This window comes from Candoia aspera, chromosome 1 (genome assembly GCF_035149785.1).
Source record: "Candoia aspera isolate rCanAsp1 chromosome 1, rCanAsp1.hap2, whole genome shotgun sequence".
NCBI lineage: Eukaryota > Metazoa > Chordata > Lepidosauria > Squamata > Boidae > Candoia > Candoia aspera.
Genome location: NC_086153.1, coordinates 256,554,816 through 256,577,504, shown reverse-complemented (window position 1 = coordinate 256,577,504; position 22,689 = coordinate 256,554,816). Strand labels below are relative to the sequence as shown.

The 22,689-nt window shown below is 39.9% G+C and overlaps 1 protein-coding gene and 1 long non-coding RNA gene across 3 annotated transcripts in view; one reads left to right on the top strand and one right to left on the bottom strand.

The window, feature by feature from the left end:
• LOC134487636 (uncharacterized) overlaps positions 1-21,455 on the top strand; it is a 129,918-nt gene extending 108,463 nt beyond the window's left edge. Inside the window, exon 2 of the long non-coding RNA XR_010066874.1 lies at positions 21,140-21,455. This is a non-coding gene — a long non-coding RNA (uncharacterized LOC134487636). The remainder of the gene's footprint in view (positions 1-21,139) is intronic.
• The window catches only part of LGR4 (leucine rich repeat containing G protein-coupled receptor 4), a 122,249-nt gene that overhangs the window by 68,913 nt on the left and 30,647 nt on the right, over positions 1-22,689 (bottom strand). The window lies entirely within an intron of this gene.

The window sequence follows — 22,689 nt, the reverse complement described above, 5'->3', positions numbered from 1 at the left end:
AAAGCAATTTGTTGGTTTCCTCTCATAGGAAGAGACTGAGCAGAGTAGCTTTCCTTGTGGGGGAACCATTACTTTTTATATCTGAAGTCACATCACTGGAGGGGAGGACCAAAAAGGAGCCTGATGTCCCAGATCATTACAACAGAATCTGTTTAAACGAATATGTCTATCTACCTACCTTAAAAAATCTGAATAGAATCAAGCAATCATACAATTTAATTTTAATTGCCACTGCTATCATTATTTTACGACTGTTCTTAATGTACTGGCATATCATTCTAGTCTTCCCCTTTCCCACTACAATAGATACAATAGCTCTGCCATCAACTAAAGACAGAGAAAACTCCTATATGATTAGCACAGTGATGACACGCTATCCTCAAACAATCTCTCCCATTACTTTTATCTAGATACTAAAATATGTAAGGAGTCATATACAAGCCAAAGGGATCTCCATTTTGCTGCAAACAATAGTACCCCAATTTTACCTTTCGTGATGTACAGCCAAATAAAAATGAAACTTTCTCAAAGCATATCTCTGTATCACCCAAATGTTCTAGAAAGATACAAGTAATAAATGCTAACACGAGGTCCAACAGAATCAACATAGATGTACTCCCATACATGCAAACAAGCAACATAAAATAAACACTGAACCAAGACTGAAAAGGATCAATAGATCAAAGAACCAAGATGTCAGAATCCACGATCAAAGGATTGATGAATTGTCATCTGCCATGATGAGTCAATGCGTGTCAAGAACCAGTGGGGAGGGGAAGAATCAAGGAGTGTGAAAGTATGTTGTTTGGACTAATTGGACAAAGTCAAGGTCATGCCAACTGAAGGCATCTGGACTTGGCATGCATGGCTGTTGGAATCGGTGGGAAGAATAGATAGAGGGGGGAGTGGGGTGACTGCTTGCTTTTAATTAGGTAGTTTAGGTGGGAATCTTCAATCACAGCTTTTTCTATTGATCTGTACACATTCTCAATAAATCTGAAATCTGCATAATTCCTTTGTGCATGAGTTGGACTATTATTGGGAATAGGGGTGTCAGATTCTTACACAAGATCAAATAGATCCAAATAATTAACATCATCCATAAAAGTTTGAAAGGTAACCTTACCTTATAGGAGATTGAAAGCAACTGTTAGTTAACACTGATAGAGACTAAGAGTATATAATTAGATAGTTCACTGGGTTTGGAAACACACTGCTTTGAATCAACCAACACCCCAACTTTCTGCTTGGATTCAGTGCTACTATGGAGAAGAATGAGAGGGCAGAATAAGGGATAAAACAGATACTGACTTGCTGATTTGTATAATTTTTAGATACCATTCTGTCCTTACAAATATCCTTGTTTCCACAATATCCATACTTATTTTATACAATGCCTTTTGTCTTTAAAATTTCTCAGCTCCCTTTTTGTGTGGAACTCATCAGCTCCATCCAACCATGATTTAGTTGACCTTCTCTTGCTCTCAATCCACTAATCTTGATTTGGTCTTTGTTCATTCTCTCTATAACCAAATCATTTCAATATACCTTTTTTTTTTGTGGTGGTCACTTACTTTTGTACTGAATTCACACTCATTCATCATCCATTCATTCTTGATCCTATCTCTTTTTTTACCATGAATACTTTTTGAAGTATCCCATTCCCACTGCACTTAGCTTACCTTTATGTCTCCTAAATTAATTCTCACTTGTAACAAAGTGAGCAAAAGTGTGCTATTATGCACAGTCATTTTCACTCTTTTAAAAAATATTCATTCTCTGCAACAGACCGTATCCTACCCACCTCCTTTCTCTATCCATTTTCCCATCTTTAGTAAATGTTAGTAAATATTCTACCACGGTACACAAATTTATCTCCCTGCTCTAGTTTTTTGCCATTTATATATACTTGCAAACATTTTCCTCATCATACACAACTACCTTGGTCTTTGATACATTCATTTTCAGATCTATAACTGTTCATTACATCTTATAGAAACTAACACTTGCTGAAAATCATTTGGGTTCTCAGCTAATAAAATGGCATAATTTGCAATATAGAAATACATATATATATTCACACTCACAACTAATACACCCTTAACATCACAACAAGCATTCCTTATATATTTGTCCATATGTACATTAACTAAGGGCATGTAACCCATCTTTGTCTTACTGCCTGCTTAGTGTTGAATCAATTCAGTAGGTATTCCTTTACATTCTTTACTTCAATTATATATTGCTTTTATCATATTCAGCAAGCAACTTTCAGCTCCATATTTGCACAAAAATTCAACAATTCAAGCCTATTCACTATCATATGCTTTCTCTAAATCAACAAATGTACAATAAACCTTCTTACATTCATGTATTTCTCAGTGACCTGCTACAGAGAAAAAACTGGTCTGTATACTTCCTGCCTCACATAAAGCTGCACTGCACTTAGCAGTTTTGCTCACTGTCAGCTCTCACATCCTTTAAATCATAATTCTGCCACATTTCTTCCAGGTGCACTTAGCAGACTCCAATCCTCATGTAGGTTTGTATTCACTTGTGCTACCTTTCCCTTGGTGAACAGGAACAATAATGACTTTCTCCCAAATGGCAGGCATAGATATAGGATTCACACATACATTAAACAAATCACACAACTATTCCATAAAGAAAGCACAGCCATATTTTAACATTTCTAAAGTTACACCATCTAATCCTGCAGTTTTAGCACTTTATCTTTTCTCACATTTATTACTTTCGCATCATTTTTAACACTAGCATTTATAGAATTCATTTGTCATATCTCTATTATTCCCATATAAATCTCTAAAATACTCCCTCCAGCATTTCCTTACTACATTTTCACCACAAATTATTTCATTACTTTTATTTTTAATTTAATTCCCTCTGATGGAGGCTCCTTGTTTATTCCTTTTCACAGTTTCAAAGGATTTAATTTTTTTTTTACCTAAATCCCTTTCTTCTTCTTTTGCTTCTTTTAATGTTAACACTTCCTTGGTATATTTGAAATTCTTTGCAGTTATCTTGTTCTCTATATACACATTGAAAAATTTCATTATCTCATCCTCATTTTTCCAATAATTCTCTTACATGAATTTTTTCATCCACAGTCTCTTTCACTTCATCATTCCACCAAGCATCCTCCATACACTATGACCCTCTGAATATAATTCTCTTTATTCTGCTTCAAGCAACTTCCAAATCATCTTTCTTCACATTCACTTTCCATTTGTTCCATTTGGAGAGAGGGTTTAAAGTATCTTCTTACACTTTTTCATACAAAGCTCATATTCTCTTTTCCTGGTGTCATTCTACTTAACTCTGGTTTCTTTCACTGACCTGTTCTTCCATGGCAATATTTTACCCAGATCCATTCTTGATACCACCAAATAACAGTCTTTCCAACATTCAGAACATTTAATCATCCTTAGTTTTTTCTCTAATACTTTAGAAACAATTATGCCTTTCAAGTTATTCCTTTTCCATCTATATGCATGAACAAACTTACACTGAAACCATATGTTTGAAGCAAATAGATCTTTCAGCAGACACTCACCAATCTCATTCAGTGCTGGATATTCAAATGGCCCAATCACTTTTCTTGTGCTCTTTGGTCTCATTCCAGCCAATAATACATTTTACCTAACGAAGTCCCTAACCCCCCCCTCCCAAATTGCATTCTTTCAGGATGTGTTGCAATTCTTTCCCAAACCTTATTTCTATCTCTTCTATTATCACCATTCACTGCAATGTAACACTATATGTTGCAAAGGGAAATCCTTATAATATAGATTAATTAAACCTTATTCATACAGATTAATTAATGTTGATTAAATGTAACTCAGATCACAACACAATTTCTTCTCCTATGCACATCTCCCAACTTTTTTTTAAAAGAATTTTTATCCTGCTTTTATTATTTTTGTAAATAACTCAAGGCGGGGAACATACCTAAATACTCCTTCCTCCTCCTATTTTCCCCACAACAACAACCCTGTGAGGTGAGTTGGGCTGAGAGTGAGTGACTGGCCCAAAATCACCCAGCTGGCTTTCATGCCTAAGACGGGACTAGAATTCACAGTCTCCTGGTTTCTAGCCTGGCGCCTTAACCACTGGACCAAACTGGCTCTCAATGTATGAGAATGTACAATTTAATGCTCTGAATATACAATTTAATTAAACCACCCACATTGTTTCTTCAACTAAGTGGCTCCCTTGAAGAATGCAGATAAATATGCATTCATGAAATGAGGCAAAAGGGGAAAAAAATGAAGACCCTTATGAACTGAAAAGAAATAATATGCATGAAAGCACGGTATTTTCTGTACAACTGTTATAAAATATGTATTGTTACAACAACAAAAAAACATTTATATGCAACTCAAAAAACCTGGATTAAATTATGTTTTATGTTTCTCAAACGGAGCTATTAATGAGAGGAATGTAATCTCTGTCCAAGTGAAATAAGAACAGTTCTTTAACAATAAATACTTGCTGTAAGAAGGCTTTCTGATAAACAAACAGAAAGGCCAACAAGTTAAGAAAACTAAGGTACACTTTTAGAAGCTGTTATATTCTCAAATTGGTATATATTGAATAGATGATAGGTCCATGGCAGCAGAGGGCACCCACTAAAATCACAATTAAAAAGAACAAAAACGCCCCAAAACCAGCACTCACAAAAAGATACAGAGTATGGTGATTCCACCATAAGGAATGTATTGGCTAACTGATAGAAATATGTGAACTGGCAAACACGACCAAATTGTTTTTGCAGATGGGAGAGTTCTGAATAGCAAACGTATAGAAGTGGGCGTGTCCTAACTTAGAGCGAAGTACCACGCTGAGACAATGAGTACGTTTCTAGTGTTTACTGAAGGCTCAGAAAGTAAGAATCCTGCCGAACTGAAAGAGCATGGTAAACACACACAGATAAATCCAAAACTCAAGGCGGGTCTGTTCTGAGTTTCTTTGAAGGACAGTTCAAAGCCTCTAAACTATGCATGCATTTTCCCCCCTGGATAGGGGCCCCCTCCTGCTCACCATCAGTACTCATGACAGGGCATATAAGCAGGACAGAGTGGGAAAAGTGTGGCTCTCAAGTACCATTAGGCTACAGTTCCCACCATCCCTGACCATGATTATCAGGCCAATGGGAACTGTAGTCCAACAATTTATGGAAGCCTATGAGGTACTGAAAAAGTGATCCTAAGACATATTAGGTAAGTGCACTGGAACAGTACTGTGCAGTAGTGTTTATCTTGTTGTAAGCCTATTGGCCTACTGTAAAAATTGTGTAATAAAATTCTCCAGATAGTAAAAGCCCAGGATTTTGAACACTGCCTAGTGCTGAAAGAATCAGTCAAGCCTCTCTAAGAAAAGAATTTCCTAAATAGGGAATCAGCAGAGATTTCCAGCCAATATAACATTTTCATCTCCGCTATTAAGCCTAAAATTTATATTCAGATAATTATTTGCTATGAGCCTGAAACAGTATGCTTTGATTTGGGGAGTCTCTTATCTGCCTGTATGGTGCCAAAGAAAGTTCTGTCACCTTCTTCTCCCATTAATATGACAGTGTTGACAACTGCTGAGGAAGATGTAATGGCTATTCTTGTTGAAATTAGAGAAGATATAAACACCATTAAAGACCCTGTTAATCCATTCAATGAGTTACTGAATGAATGCTGCCGTGAACAGAATAACTCAGCTGGACGAGTGTGGGAAGGCAATGAATACATCTATAATTGATTTACTAATGGTGGTGAAAAATATTCAAAATAAAATCATGACTTTGGAACCTAACTCTCACTGGGCTAATCTATGTCACTGGAATTCTGGAGGAAGCAGTTAAGTAAGGCCACCTAGATCACCTCATTGAGCACTGATCTGGGAAGTATTGCCTCTTTTCAGAAGATTTTTAAGCTAGTTATAGAGATAGCTTACCAGCTTCTCCTTTTTGTTCATCTGATAAGCTCTGTATTTTATTGTGAGGTTGTCACAAAGAATGAAATTTTAAACAAGGCCCATTCTGCAGGTATAAATGGGGGAGATAAAAAGTCTCATACTATGTTTTTTCTCTAACTTTATAAGGAAATCTGACAATGTAGGAAAATGTTTCATAATGGGAGAAAAATTGTTCAAAAGAATTTTCAAGATTTCATCCGATTTCTCACCCTCTTCGTTCTGAAATGATCAAATAGTACTTGGAAATTATTTCATAACCATGTAGAAGCTAAAAAAATCTTACTTCTTTAAGTTCTTATTGATTGAATAATTTTTCTTCTTTCTAGTATTTTCTTAATAATTTACTAGTACTCAGGGTGTTACACTTCTATAAATTTGTATTTACTTCTGTATGATCATAGGTACAGGGAAATTTTACAAATTATAAACTCTTTACAGTTATGTTCTTCCCTATTTCATTTTCCTTTATCCTTCCCTTTATTTTCCTCCAGCCTTTTCTTTAGATTGCTACTTATGCAATATTATCTCTCTAATTACACTTTATTTCCTCTTTTCCTCTGGTTCATGTATTAGTAAAAATATTAATAACAATCACCAGATTAGTTTATTAATGTGTACAGAGGGCAGCAGGGATGTGCTGTAATGTCTGACTAACACCAGTCAGGGTTTGGAGATTTTAAGTTTAAGCACAAATAATTTCAATATTTTTTTTCTCACTTTTGTGTAGGGACTGGTCTTTATAAGTTATCCTGATATGGTGAGGATGATTACAGTCTCATATAAATAATATTAAATAGCAACATCCCTTATAACATGGAATGTTAAAGGACTGGCATTCTGGTAAAGAAAGAGTAAGTTTTAGCTAAATTAAAAATGATGGACACTGGAACTGCTTTTTGGCAGGAGGCTTATATTTTGTCTAAAGACAAACATATTTTAGAGAAAGCTTGGATTGGAGGGGTTCACAAAAGGGGCAATTCTAAATGTGCAATGGGTATTGCTATTTTAATTACAGATTTTCTAAATTGACTGTTGAAGAAGAAAGATCAGATAGAAAAGGCCATTTCTCAACACTAAGTTCAAAAACAGAAATTCAAGATGCAACTTAAAATAAACTAGACGCTAGTGAACATCTACAAGCACCAGTGAAGACTCTTCAGATATGCCAGTCTCTTCAGTCAGGTTTTTATTCTGCTATTTGACCATATGGAAAAATGGAGATTTAAAGGGATTTTAAAAATAGGCTGTATTATCCAGTAAATACTCTTAACCTCTATACAGTCTTTTCTAGTATCACTTGGCTGGTTTAGAATCAGGTAGTGCCTAAATTGGATTAAACAAATAAACAGTAATAGAAATATTGAGATGTCCTTACAAACAGAACTCTTTGCTTTCTTCTTAAAATGCCAAACATCAGAATGGGACATAAAATCCTTCGAAGAAGCTGGGTGGATGTGTTTTGTTCATCAACTCTTTATATTCACAACAGAACAAACTTTATTTAATTCAGCAGTAATGTTTCTGGACACAATGCTGTGCTTCTTTTCATATGCATTTTTATTCGAAAGATTTATTTATTTATTTGATTTATATAGCCATTCATCTCATGCATGTGACCAAAGATTCTGATTGGCCTAGAAAGATCACGTAGTCTGGACATTTTCCTGCCAAAATTCCATGTTGTAACAGATGGACTTGTCCATACTTTCTATCCATTAGCATCGAACCACCTAGTTGTTAATTAAAAGAGAAAAGTAAAGATTCTCTTAAAACACATTCAACTCCTGATGACTACATTGATGTATTCGTGTAGTTTTCTTGGAGAAGCAGTTTGCCCCTACCTTCTTTAGGATGTTTCTTTTACTATACAGTCTAGTCTATATTCCTTGCATTTTCTGATCCAAGTATTAACCCATCTCCCATCCAAGTATTAACCAGGTCTGACTCTGCTTAATTGGTTTTTTTTTCTTTTTTTTAAGATCACATACGGTCGGTCAGTTAGTGCCATCTACTGTGATGGATATTTAGATAGGCATTAAAAAGTTGGACATTAAAGGAATGTTATCTCCTACAGGTTTATTATGGAAAGCTCCGAGCTATCAGATGGCCTTTCCTAGTAATACTTGACATACTTCTAAATTTTAAGCAACCCACTCTCTTTGTTAAGGAAGTCCTTTTCCTGCATACCTGGAAATCACCATTCCAGAACGACCTCTCCCTATTTTGTAACATTTTTTTTAAACACTAAAAATAATATTAAATCTTAAGATTCCACCAATGTTTTCAAAGAAACATACCAGATCACATTAAAAGTGGGATTTTTAGAAATAGCTTTACTGGCAGGCATGACTGATACATTTCTGGAATTTCTGGTTTCATGCTTGCTCCTCTTTAGAAAAGGATTTTGCTATGTCACAATAATCTGACAGTCTTAAATTCTGGTTTTACAATCTGTTTTTCTGCATTGCCAATTCCAGTAGTCTCTGTCAAGTAAAGCCTCACTATATGCACCCTGCGTTCAGGCAGAAAATTATGGAAGGTTTGTTGACTATCCCTTTCATCTTTTCAATTCCAACTGCAATTCTCTTTTTCTTGACAGTCTAGGAAACTGAATCAATTGATTCTACAAGCACTCTCACTGCAGCACTCTTCCCATAACCTTCTCTCCCTCTTGTCCTTGGAAATCTGACTAGGTTGGAAGGAGGAAAAAAAAGAAGCGGTAGAGGGAGGATATGATAGGCAGGAGCAAAAATCACTGTTCTTCCTAATGCCTCCAGGGTTGGGACACTCCACTCCCACCCCAAAAACATTCATCTTTTAAAGGAAATGGATGGATGTCCCTTCCCCTGCATTTCATGTAACTTTTGAAGTTCAGTAAAGAAATCAGAAGTGAAATTCCTTTTCCCCAAAAGTCCCCCGTGCAGGAAACAAGCAAGGTTGCAAATAATCGCTTGCAAGCCAGAAGTGATAGAATCCTGATCAGCATTAAATAGATTTGCATAGCTTTTTCTTCTCAGTTAAAAAGCAGTATTTAAAAAGCAACCATTAATAGAGAACACATGGTCCTAAGAAAAATATTAACATTAACAGAATTCATTTACTAATTCATTCATCCCTTTTTTCCCCCACAAACACAGTTTCTAAAATGGAGCATAGTATTAAAAATACTTGAATGATTTATGTTTCATCTGCTTTTATACTAAATAGGGATTCCAATTAACTAAGCTGAACCATTGGCAAGCTTGATTCCACCTTACATATTGACAATGTGCCAAGGATGCTCAATGGAATTTGCCACCAAAAAGATTAAGCTGCAGTGTGAAAAGGGTTGGAAATGCAAGACTATACCTGAAAAGACATGAATGATACCTATGCCTAAATCATTCCACACCCTGGACTGAGGGTTTTTTAAGATTTGTTTTAATTAAAAGAAAATTAACGGAGTAATTGGTAAGCTGCATGTGAAGCAGCAATCCTCTGCAAATCCATCTTTATTTTCACTGCTTTTAAGAATGTGGTTCCTTTGTAGAGCGCCAAGGCATTATTACAAAGTAAGTGCTGTCACCATTTGCTAGTAAAAGCAGGGAGAACAACCTAGAACAGAGTATATGTTTCTGCTGTAGATGTCTTTTATTTTGTGTGTTTTTATTTAGTGTATGAGTTATCTAGTCTGCTTATCTTTACCTAAATATGCTCCGTGTTTGCCAGGTTTGTTTGAACTTGTTTCTCTCAGCATGCTTCCTATGAAATGGGTATTTTGTTTTCCTCTGTGAAAGGCAAACATGTAAGTTGATGTTCAGAGTTCAGATCCACATATATATTGAATTTAATTTCTTGGCTAGTTATTTCCCTCTGAGCCTCGTCATTTTTATTTTATGAAATAGATTCTTGAGCAGAAAACTGTAGATTCAAAACCATGGTTTTGTCTTGGAATTCAAACTTTATATCTGGTTTGTTCCCAGGTTCTTGGGCAAATTACATTTATTTTAGGCTTATCAGTTTGACTTAAATGAAATGCATGTTTTATAACTGTTTTTCTTCACAGCAACTATTTGTGATTACACACATATGGTCATGGGTGAGGTTATCTATTGGGTTTTTTCTAACTATTTACTTCATAGTTTCTCTTTCAAGACTTCACCCAGAACATTTTAGATAATACTAATTTATTAAACTAGTATGCTGCCCAACTCTCAATGACATATGATACTTATTTATTTATTAAATTTATATCACAGCCCATCTCCCCCAATGGGGGACTCTGGGAGGTTTACAATAAAATGACACTAAAACATATATATTAAAAAGATGTATTACATTTCAGTCTCAGACAAGACATTCAAGCCACTTTCTTGTATTCTAAGCGATTAGTGCAGACAAGTTACTAGTATGGTTTATAACAAAAATATAAAAGCTACAGGTTATGGATTATGAATATTGTACTTCAAAAACTACTGTTTTATGCTGTAATTACCTTGGCTCTGATGTAATTTTTGTAGCAAAATTAGAGGGTGGATCAGAAGCGGAAGGACACTAGCCCTTGAGAAAAATCATAAAAAGGAATCAAAAACAGATCTCCTCCCTCCAAAACAAGAAAAGGAAGAAAAAGAAAAACACCAGACTCCATTTTGTATATTGGAATAATTTTTTAAAATATCTTTACAAAAGGGATAATATACAAAAATGCTAATTGTATCCATTGTTTGCTCAGGTGGTCCTTGCTTACCAACCACTCATTCAGCAACGATTCAAATTTGTGATGGTGCTGAACTAGTGGTACTTATGACCGGTCCCCAGAGTTCTGGCCGCTGCAGTGTCTGCACAGTTACATGATTATGATCTTGGTGCCCGGCTCATGATTACGGCATTGCAGCACCAAGCTGTCGCATGGTCACCATTTGCAACCTTCTTTGCCGGCTTCTGAGAAGCAAAGTCAATGGGGAAGCAGGCAGGAGGTCACAAATGGAGACTATGTGATGTCCTTGCTTACCGACCCACAGTGATTTGCTTTATAACAGCAACCAGGAGTGCCAGAATTGCCATCACTAAACGGTGCAGTCACGTGATGTCATACTTTACAATTGCATCACTTGGTGATAGCAATTCCAGTCACAACTGCCATCATTAACTGAAGGCTACCTGTATTACTTTTATAATTTATATATCAATAAACTATGTTAGATTAGGCAACTAAATTATTTCAGACCAATCTTGCTTGTGGTAGGACAGCTTGTGGGAAACTATCATGTTCTCTTCTTTATTTGATTTCAGTGCGATATTTCTTTCCTACTGAACTCTATGACATAGGGTTGTTTTTCCTTTATAATCTGCCCATAACACACCTTGCTCTACTCTGATCAAAAAAGCTATAGCAAATGGAAAGAACTGAACAACCGTAGGCTCAAACTCTCTATTGGGAATGGAAAATCTGCAGCATTCAATATCCTTTCACTTGCCCTGTCTGGGAATTGATCGCTGTCTTTAACGATTTGTTGTTTTAATAGAGATGTTAACTGCCCAGACATATTTTTAGGAAATAGGTTATAACAATTTTGAATAAATAACTATTCTGAATTATTCGTTGTTTATTCGTTTAGTCGCTTCCGACTCTTCGTGACTTCATGGACCAGCCCACGCCAGAGCTTCCTGTCGGTCGTCAACACCCCCAGCTCCGCCAAGGACGAGTCCGTCACCTCTAGAATATCATCCATCCACCTTGCCCTTGGTCGGCCCCTCTTCCTTTTGCCCTCCACTCTCCCTAGCATCAGCATCTTCTCCAGGGTGTCATGTCTTCTCATTATGGTCCAGCTCTCGCAGCCATATGTTACTACAGGGAACATCACTGCTTTAACTATGCGGACCTTTGTTGTCAGTCTGATGTCTCTGCTCTTAACTATTTTATCGAGATTTGTCATTGCTCTTCTCCCAAGGATTAAGCGTCTTCTGATTTCCTGACTGCAGTCAGCATCTGCAGTAATCTTCGCACCTAGAAATACAAAGTCTTTCACTGCTTCTACATTTTCTCCCTCTATTTGCCAGTTATCAATCAAGCTGGTTGCCATAATCTTGGTTTTTTTGAGGTTTAGCTGCAAGCCAGCTTTTGCACTTTCTTCTTTCACCTTCATCATAAGGCTCCTCAGTTCCTCTTCGCTTTCAGCCATCAAAGTGGTATCATCTGCATATCTGAGATTGTTAATGGTTCTTCCAGTGATTTTAACTCCAGCCTTGGATTCCTCAAGCCCAGCATGTCGCACGATGTGTTCTGCATACAAGTTGAATAGGTAGGGTGAGAGTATACAGCCCTGCCGTACTCCTTTCCCAATCTTAAACCAGTCTGTTGTTCCGTGATCTGTTCTTACTGTTGCTACTTGGTCGTTATACAGATTCTTCAGGAGGCATACAAGATGACTTGGTATCCCCATACCACTAAGGACTTGCCACAATTTGTTATGGTCCACACAGTCAAAGGCTTTAGAATAGTCAATAAGACAGAAATATATGTTTTTCTGAAACTCCCTGGCTTTTTCCATTATCCATCGGATATTGGCAATTTGGTCCCTAGTTCCTCTGCCTTTTCTAAACCCAGCTTGTACATCTGGCAATTCTCGCTCCATGAATTGCTGAAGTCTACCTTGCAGGATCTTGAGCATTACCTTACTGGCATGTGAAATGAGTGCCACTGTTCAATAGTTTGAACATTCTTTAGTGTTCCCCTTTTTTGATATGGGGATATAAGTTGATTTTTTCCAAACTGATGGCCATTCTTGTGTTTTCCAAATTTGCTGGCATATAGCATGCATTACCTCGGCAGCATCATCTTGCAAGATTTTGAACAGTTCAGCTGGGATGCTGTTGTCTCCTGCTGCCTTGTTATTAGCAATGCTTCTTAAGGCGCATTCAACTTCACTCTTCAGGATCTCTGGCTCTAGCTCACTGACCACACCGTCAAAGCTATCCCCGATATTGTTATCCTTCCTATACAGGTCTTCTGTATATTCTTGCCACCTTTTCTTGATCTCTTCTTCTTCTTTTAGGTCCTTGCCATCTTTGTTTTTGATCATACCCATTTTTGCCTGGAATGTACCTCCAATGTTTCTAATTTTCTGGAAGAGGTCTCTTGTCCTTCCTATTCTATTGTCTTCTTCCACTTCCACACATTGCTTGTTTAAAAATAAGTCCTTATCTCTTCTGGCTAACCTCTGGAATTTTGCATTTAATTGGGCATATCTCCCCCTATCACTGTTGCCTTTTGCTTTCCTTCTTTCTTGGGCTACTTCTAGTGTCTCAGCAGACAGCCATTTTGCCTTCTTGGTTTTCTCTTTCTTTGGGATGTATTTTGTTGCCACCTCCTGAACAATGTTGCGAACTTCTGTCCATAGTTCTTCCAGGACCCTATCTACTAAGTCCAGTCCCTTAAATCGATTCTTCACCTCCACTGCATATTCGTTAGGAATATTAGTGAGCTCATATCTAGCTGATCTGTGGGTCTTCCCTAATCTCTTTAGTCTGATCCTAAATTGTGCAAGAAGAAGTTCGTGATCTGAACTACAGTCAGCTCCAGGTCTTGTTTTTACCGACTGTATAGATGTCCGCCACCTTTGGCTGCAAAGGATGTAGTCAATCTGATTTCGGTGTTGTCCATCTGGTGAAGTCCATGTATAAAGCCGTCTCTTAGGTTGTTGGAAGAGAGTGTTTGTTGCGCAGAGTGAGTTGTCTTGGCAAAATTCTATCAGCCTATGTCCTGCTTCGTTTTGTTCTCCCAGGCCATGCTTACCTGTAATTCCAGGTGTCATTTGACTGCCCACCTTAGCATTCCAGTCTCCCATGATGAAAATAACATCTCTTTTAGGTGTGTTGTCCAGTAAGTGCTGCAGATCCTCATAGAACTGCTCTACTTCAGCATCTGTGGTTGGGGCGTATATTTGGATCACTGTGATGTTAGATGGCTTGCCCTGAATTCGAATTGAGAACATTCTAGCATTTTTTGGATTGTATCCAAGCACTGCTTTAGCCACTTTACTATTAATTATGAAGGCTACTCCATTTCTTCTGTGGTCCTCTTGTCCACAGTAGTAGATCTGGTGGTCATTTGATGTGAAGTGGCCCATTCCAGTCCATTTCAGTTCACTGACACCCAAAATGTCTATCTTTAATCTTGACATCTCACCAATAACCACATCCAATTTGCCCTGGCTCATAGATCTTTCATTCCAGGTTCCAATGGTGTGTTGATCCTTAGAACATCGGATTCGCTGTTCACCACCAGCACCGTCGGATGCTAGCCCTCCTTTCGGCTTTGAGCTAGCTGCATCATCACGTCTGGGGCTAGTTGAACTCATCCTCTGTTCCTCCCCAGTAGCATTTTGACCATCTTCCGACCTGGGGGTCTCATCTTCCGATGGTATACCGACATATCTCTGGTTGTACTGATCCACTGAGTTTTCACGGAAAGAATACTGGGGTGGGTTGCCATTACCTTCCCCAGGGATCGCATTTAGTCTGACCTCTCTGTCATGACCTTCCCGTCTTGGGTGGCCCTTCACGGTTTAGCTCATGGCATCATTGAGGTGCTCAAGCTCCAGCACCACGACAAGGTAATGATCCTTTGCTGAAGGTTCTGAATTATATGCAAACTAATATAAGTTGCAGGTCACACTCTTGGAGCAGTGTATTTTACTTTCTTAAATGTATTCTTTATAAAAGAATTTCTAGATGCTGTATAAAATATGAAAAAAATCCACAAGTTTTGTCCACAAGCATTAAGAAGGGAAGGGAAGGGAAGGAAAAGGGAGTAAACAGGAAAGCAAGAAATCTCTAGCATACTGTGTAATCAATCTAACATATACTTTGACATTAGGGAGACATTCTGAAAGAGTTGCTGCCAAATGGCAATTGGCTCAACTCAGCTGAGGAATGAGCTAGACTCTCCAACATGGTGCCCACCTGAGTTCATATTCCATAGCACTTAGCAGCTAAAGACCATGCTAGCTAGAGACTATGATAGCAGATACCTGATATATCTTATATTTTCTCTCTCCTGAAGCCAGATGATATAGTCAATAAGCAATCCAAGACATCATCTTGTAGGCCCATATTAAGAAAGTAGGTTAATATTTTTTAAAAACTAGACTTTTTTTATTCTCAAACTAAAGCTCCAGATTCATTATTACGGCATTCCTTCATTCGTGGTACTTAGATGAAAATTAGTTTCTCAGCTTCATAAGTTTCTCTTCACACTAACTACTTGATTTTTTTTAATTATTTTCTGTATGACAAACACACACTAACCTGTTGATTCTACTTCAAATGCATCTATGACTGATCTGGACTGTTTTGCCTCATGGCAGATCTTTTCAATTATTCATGTCTGAGCAATCCCAGCAGTGGGAGCTGAAGTGAAATTGATGGGCCCCATTTCCCTACTTTTACAGAAACCGATAACTTAGTTGCTCTTTTCTCATTTTTTAAAAGCACTGCTTCAAGAAAGGTAATAATGTTATTTGCGACCTGTTTCTCTTTTGTTGATGAAGAGCATCTTGTTTCTGTAGGCAGTGACTGAAATATTATCTCCCCCTCTTCTCCACTCCAGCTACTGCAAAAACATGCAACCACGTTTATAGCCATGCTACTTTCTCACCACTGCAGCTAGCAGTAATTTCCATAAACAACAGACAAATGATCACCTGACTGGTCCACAGCTGGAAGATACCCTTTTACAGCAAGTGTTCAGAATTTTAGTTTATTTTGCAATCTGGTAAGCAAATGAAAACAGTGTTTCTGGAAACATGGGAGGAAGGGAGGGAGCTAAAAATGTACAATATTCTATTTCTTTTGCATGAGATGGGGAAGGTGGCTAAGGGATCCTGGTTAGTCTAGGACTTGTAGAAGTCTGAGCAGGGCTCCAAGTGAAATAATTTTTAGCACTTTCCTATTTATCAGCTAAACAGAGAGCACAAACTGGCTGCTGGAAATCTTCCTGTTCTCTATATTCTAAGTAGAACAGCATAGATGGCTTCCAAATAGTTTGGAGGGACTGGGAAACAGAATCAGTGCTGTGTGCAAGCACCTTCCCTGGCATTCAAATATAACAACAATAGCTTTAACTTGTAGAAAACCAGATTAAGACTAGATTTGAAACCAGGATACTAGAGATATTACTTTGCCTCAAAAATAGGCCCAGAGTATTTTAAGGTGATTTTTTTCGTCTTGAATCAAGTATACAGTAGACCATCATTTTGGTCACTGTTCAGACCTGTTGTTTGTTTGGCTTCCTTTGATTAATAAAGGGTTTCCTCTCTTTTAAAGCTCTAAGTTCAAACACTTTCTGGAACAGTGGCAAACTATCTTAAAGGGATTACAGGAAAATTTAACTTAGTTTAAGTTTAAAATACTGTAACCCAATTAATTTCAAGAAATATAGCTTTTATTTTACAATTCATGTTTGCTGGGTACAGGTAGTCCTCAACTTACGACCATCATCTAGCAACTGTTTGAAGTTACAATGGCACTGAAAAAAATGATTTATGACCGGTCCTCACACTTACGACTGTCACAGCATCCCCAGTGTCACGTGATCAAAATTCAGGTGCTCGGCAACCAGCATGTATTTACAGATGCAGTCATACGATCGCAATTTGTGACCTTCTCAGCTGGCTTCCGACCAGCAAAATAAATGGGGAACCATGTGATTCACTTAACGATCATGTGATTTGCTTAATGGCCACATGATCCACTAAACAACCAGCACAAAAAATGTCATAAAATTGGGTGCAGTCATGTGATGCCTCACTTAACGACAAACTTTCTGGTCCCTATTGAAGTTGTAAGTTGAGGACTACCTGTATAAAATTTACCCACCTGAGAAATGGTAGGTTGGAAATATGTAACAATTAAATGAGCACATGAAATGAAAACAAAGCCCCAAAAAGCACTTTGTTCCATTGGAATATGGCAGACTTCAAAATGTTCTGATGGAAAGTCTCAAGAGAGTAGTTTTGTTCTACGTTCAGAACTCTCAAAATGTTTCAACTCCCAATACTCTGAATTTCCCTAAAAAAAAATTGTCCTGTTAATGGCTGTAGAGAAACCCTGAGCCCAACACTAATGCTGAGGCCAAACAGCTATGAGAATAAGCTAGCAGTTGTAACAATGGAAAAATCCTAATCTACATTTGATGATTGGACTGTAGTGTGATCCTTGAGAAGTCATGATATCTCAGACTAATGTAAAAAGTGTTACTAAATAAACAGAGCAAATGCTTCTGTATATTACAAATATTGTGATGCAATCCAACAACGTTCTGAAACAGATACTTTTGAAATGGATTATTATTCTGAAAACAAAAGCTCTCCCTTTTGGGATTAATTCCTTAAACTCACTTAGGGTGGGGATTGATGTTTATATTCACGTCTGTTCCTGCAAAGGGAAGCAAATTCTTCAGTATTTAACTTCCCTTGATTCCTGTCGTGCCATTCTTCATTACTTACAACCATAATGTTCTAGCTTGTTTTTTTTTGAAACAGCAACCAGCTCTAACGTATTCTATTCATGTGACAAGTCTAACAATTGCCATGAGTGTCATACAATAGGATTTATATGGAATTAGCATCTGTGTTACTGCATGCCAGCCATTAAGAAATCACATATTCTGTTAATGATTTACTGACACATGACATGGCATGAGAACTGGGGGTGTATGTATCAGTTGTATGACCTTAAAAGTCACTGCACAAAGTTATGTCAATTACAAAGTGGCATTATTTTATAATAGCCATTAATCAAATTATAGCTATTATAAAATAATGCCATTTCATAATTCAATACATTAAAATAATTGCAACACATCTGAAAAGACTTTGAAATCCTATCATTTACTAGTGTCACTTGTGATTAATAAAATAATATAAAAATATGCTTTCTGCAGGGAGGGGCTAATAACAGCTGCTTTGAAAGAGGAAACCAACGTTTGACGTTACCCCATCTAACTATCACCTCATCTCCATCCCCTTTTAGAACTTTGGATAGAGCAAATTATCTGGATCCATTCCAGTCCAGATTCCAGCATGGGATGGAAACCACGTTGTTTGTGTAGACAACCTGTAATGGAACTTGGATGGAAATGTTTTACCCCTTTTCGGTTGACTAGATCTTCAGTAGCTTTTGACACCATCAACCATAGTGTCCTTTTGGGTAGCCTGCAAAACTTAAGGACTAGGACATTGTTTTTCAGTGATTCTGCTTTTCCTACGTGGGCAGTTTCAGCTGGTGTTAGTGGGGGAGGAGAGCCTTTGATGAATTGCTCCAGGGCTTATCCTTCTGTTGTTTTAACATCTATCATTAAGAAAAATCATCCACAGATTTTTTGGGATGTATCATTAGCATGCTGAAGATACAGCAAGTTGATGATACTCAACTGAGCCAAGCAAGAGATGAGGCAGAAGACTTGACCTGACACCTGGACATTGTCAGGAACTGGATAGAAGAGAGTTGGATTTAATTGCAGCAAGTCAGAAGTGTTTGTGTAAGGGGCTTTGGACACTAAAGAAGTTCCTTTTATTTATTAGATTTATATCCCACCTTCATTTTGCACAACTCAAGGCAGCATACTTAATGCTTCCTTTTCCTATTTTCTCCACAATAACCTTGTGAGGTAAACTAGGCTAAGAGAGAGCGACTGGCCCATTTCCTTGCCTAAGGGAGGACTAGAATTCACAGTCTCCTGATTAAGTCCAGCTCCTTAACCACTATACCAAACTGGCTCTCTAGCTCTTCAGAGGGGCAGGTACACAAAATGGAAATTCTCCTGGATTCATGGCTGCTGCTACAATAGAAGGTGGAGGTTATGGCCGGGAGAGCCTTTATCAACTTCTAGTGGTCTGCCAATCGCAACCTTTCTTGGATCAGTTGGTGCTGACTTTATGCCCTTGTCACTTTCCAATTAGACTACTTCAGTTCACCTTACATTACCCTATCCTTGAAGACAACCTGGAAACTGGCAAAGTTGTCAGTTAAAATTGGCAAACTGGCAAGGTCTCCAGCTGATGCTTCTTAACGCCAGGTCAGTAAACAAGGCCCCACTCATATGTGATTTGATCACAGAGGAGGGGGAAGAGCTAGCATGTATCACCGAGACCTGACTGGGCCCAGAAGGGGGGGTAGCCCTCTGGGAAATGTGCCCAGCCAGGTTTCAGGTGTGGCACCAGCCGAGACACTGGGCCAGGGGGGGAGGGGTAGCGGTTGTCATCCGAGAGTCTCTAGTGGCCTTCAGGGGCCCTGCTCCACAAGTGGTCTTGGGTTCCCGAGAACAGTTGTGAGTGTTGCTATTGTACTAGCCTCCCTGCTGCGTGGCAACATCCCTGCCTAAGCTGCTGGAGGCTGTCTCAGGGCTTGTGGTGGAATTCCCCAGGCTTATGGTTCTGGGGGATTTCAACCTGCCGTCCCTGGGGCATGTCTCAGAGGCAGCTCGGGAGTTTATGGTTACCAAGGCAGCCATGGGCCTGTCCCAAATTATTTGGGACCTGACTCGAGACAGTGACCTCACTCCAGACTTGGTTTTCTTGTCAGAGCAGTGGCAATGTGATCTGAGGTGATAGTTAGATCTGTCCCCGTTGTCATGGTCAGACCACGCCCGGGTGGCCTTGAGATTCTCTTGTGCTGTCCTACTCCACAGGGAGGCAGGACCCATTCGATCGGTCCACCCCTGGTGACTAATGGACCCAATGGGGTTTCAGAAGGAGCTGGGGGTTATACCTAAGGATCTACTGCGTGGTCCAGCGGAGGTCCTGGCTGCAGACTGGAATAAGGAAGTGACCGGGGCCTTGAACAGGATCACACTTGTGCAGCCTCTCTTGCCCCATTCTACGCGACACTCCCTGTAGTTTATGGAGGAGTTGAGGTTTTGAAGAGGGTTAGGAGACGCCTAGAGCACCACTGGAGGAAGACAAAGACAGAATCTGACCGAACACAAGCTAGAGCTGCTATTAGGGCCTACCTTGTGACAATAAGAGTGGGAAAACATCGATATTTCTCTGCTCTTATTGTGTCCGCAGAATGCTGCCTGATGGCCCTGTTTAAAATTACTCAATCTCTTTTACGCAAGGGGGACTCAGTCACCCACGTACAGGGCCGTACGGAGTTTTCTGAGCATCTGCAGGATAAAATCGCTCAGATCCGTTCAAGGTTGGACTCTAAGCGTGGGGCACAGTCAGAGGAGATGCCGAGGGAACGTACTTGCCCTGTTATCTGGGAACAGTTTGATCCTGTTGGGCCCGAGGAAGTGGACAGGATCCTCCGGACTGTAAAGGCCACCACATGTCATCTAGACCCATGACCCTCTTGGCTGGTTAAGGCAGCCCAGGAGGTGACATGTGGTTTGGTCCAGGCAATGGTCAATACATCCTTGAGAGAGAGGGTGGTTCCAGCTGTCTTCAAGGAGGCGCTGGTGCACCCCCTCCTCAAGAAACCATCACTGGACTGGATTGTGTTGGACAATTTTCATCCTGTCTTCCACCTCCCCTTCTTAGGGAAGGTGGTTAAGAAAGTGTTGGCATTACAACTCCAGAGGATTCTGGAAGAAATGGATTATCTAGACCCTGTCCAGTCAGGTTTCAGGCCAGGATATGGGACAGAGATTGCACTGGTTGCGCTTATGGATTATCTCTGGCAGGAGCGGGATGGAGAGAGTGCATCCATCCTCACTCTTCTTGACCTCTCAGCAGCTTTCGATACCATCGACCATGGTATCCTTTTGGGGCGGCTCAGGAAGTTAGGGGTGGGAGGCATGGTTTTGTGCTGGTTCACCTCCTTCCTCCAGGGCCGGTCCAAACAGTGGTGATAGAAGATGAGAGATCCGACCCTTGACCCCTCTTGTGTGGGGTGCCGCAGGGTTCAGTTCTCTCTCCTCTCCTATCTAACATCTACATGAAACCACTGGGTGAGATCATCTGTCATCACGGGATGAGATATCATCAATACGCTGATGATACTCAATTATATATCTCCATCCTGGGTGAGGTAAGTGATGCGGTGACTGCCCTTTCTCAGTGCCTGGGGGCTGTAGGGGTCTGGATAGGGAACAACAGGCTTCAGCTGAACCCTGGTAAGACAGAGCGGCTTGTAACAGGGCAGGAAGACAGAGTGGCTTATAACAGGGCAGGAAGTTGTCATCTCTAGTTCTGGATGGGGTTGCACTACCCCATTCAGACCCAGTGCAGAACCTGGGGGTCCTTCTGGACTCACAACTTCTACTCAAAGAGCAGGTGGCAGTCGTGGCCAGAAGGGCCTTTGCGCAACTTCATGTTGTGCGCCAGTTACGCACTTTCCTGGATCAAGAGGCCCTCCGAACAGTCATTCATGCCCTGGTCATCTCCTATATTGACTACTGCAATGCACTCTACATGGGGCTACCCTTGAAGAGTATCTGGAAGCTTCAGCTGGTCCAGAATGCAGCCACACGGGCAGTTATGGGTACCCCAAGATCGGCATATGTGCTCCGCGAACTGCACTGGGTGCCAGTTTGCTTCCGGATCCAATTCAAGGTGTTGGTTATGACCTTTAAAGCCCTGCATGGCACAGGGCCAGATTACCTGAGGGACCATCTCATCCCCATAACATCAACCCATCCCACCCGGTCATGCAGAGAGGGCATGCTACAGACCCCGTTGGTAATGGAGTTCCACTTGGTGGGGTCCAGGAGGCAGGCCTTCTCTGCAGTGGTGCCCGCCCTTTGGAACATTCTGCCCCCGGAGGTGAGGCAGGCCCCTTTACTCCAAGCCTTCCAGAAGGCTTTGAAGACCTAGTTCTGCCGCCTCACCTGGGATGGGAAGAGCAATAGCTCTTTTATTTAATAGCTCTGGGGGTGGCCGGTGTCATAGAGTCCTCCCTACCGAATGAATTCTGCAGCACATGGATTTTATATTTTATATTTTTTATTTTTATGTTGGTTGTTGCATTGTAATTTATGTGTTTGATGGTTTTAAACTGTAAATTTTATTGGAAACCACCCAGAGTCCCCCCTTTTTGGAGGAGATGGGCAGTGTTAGAAATTTGAATGACTGACTGACTGACTGACTGACTAAATAAATAAATAAATAAAGCGATGTTACTGAGGTCCTATCTCCATATTTGGATGCTGTGGGGATTTGTATGGGGAACAACAGGCACCAGCTCAACCCTGGCAAGGCTTTGGGACCTCCAGGATCTGGGAATTTACCATCTTTGGTGCTGGATGGGGTGGCACTGCCCCAAACATAACATGTGCGCAATCTGGGGGTCCTTCTGGACTCATGACACCTGCTCAGGGATCAGGTGGCAGTCGTGACTAGGAGGGCCTTTGTGCAACTTCAGGTTGGATGCCATCTGTGCCCATTCCTGGACTGGGAGGCTCTACTCAGTCACTCACCCCTGGTCACCTTCTGGATGGATTACTGTAAAACACTCTACATGGGGCTGTCCTTCAAGAGCATCTAGAAGCTACAGCTGGTACAAAATGTGGCAGCATGGGCAGTTATATGCACTCCAAAGTCAGCGCACATTACACCTCTGCTCCATGAGCTGCACTGATTGCTGGTTATCACCTACAAAGCCTTAAATGGCATGGAGCTGGATTATTTGGGGGACTGCCTCTTTCCTGTTGCACATACCCTTCCCATGGCACCTGTCCTCTGGAACGTTATCTGCCCTGAGGTTAAATTGGCCCCAATGTCA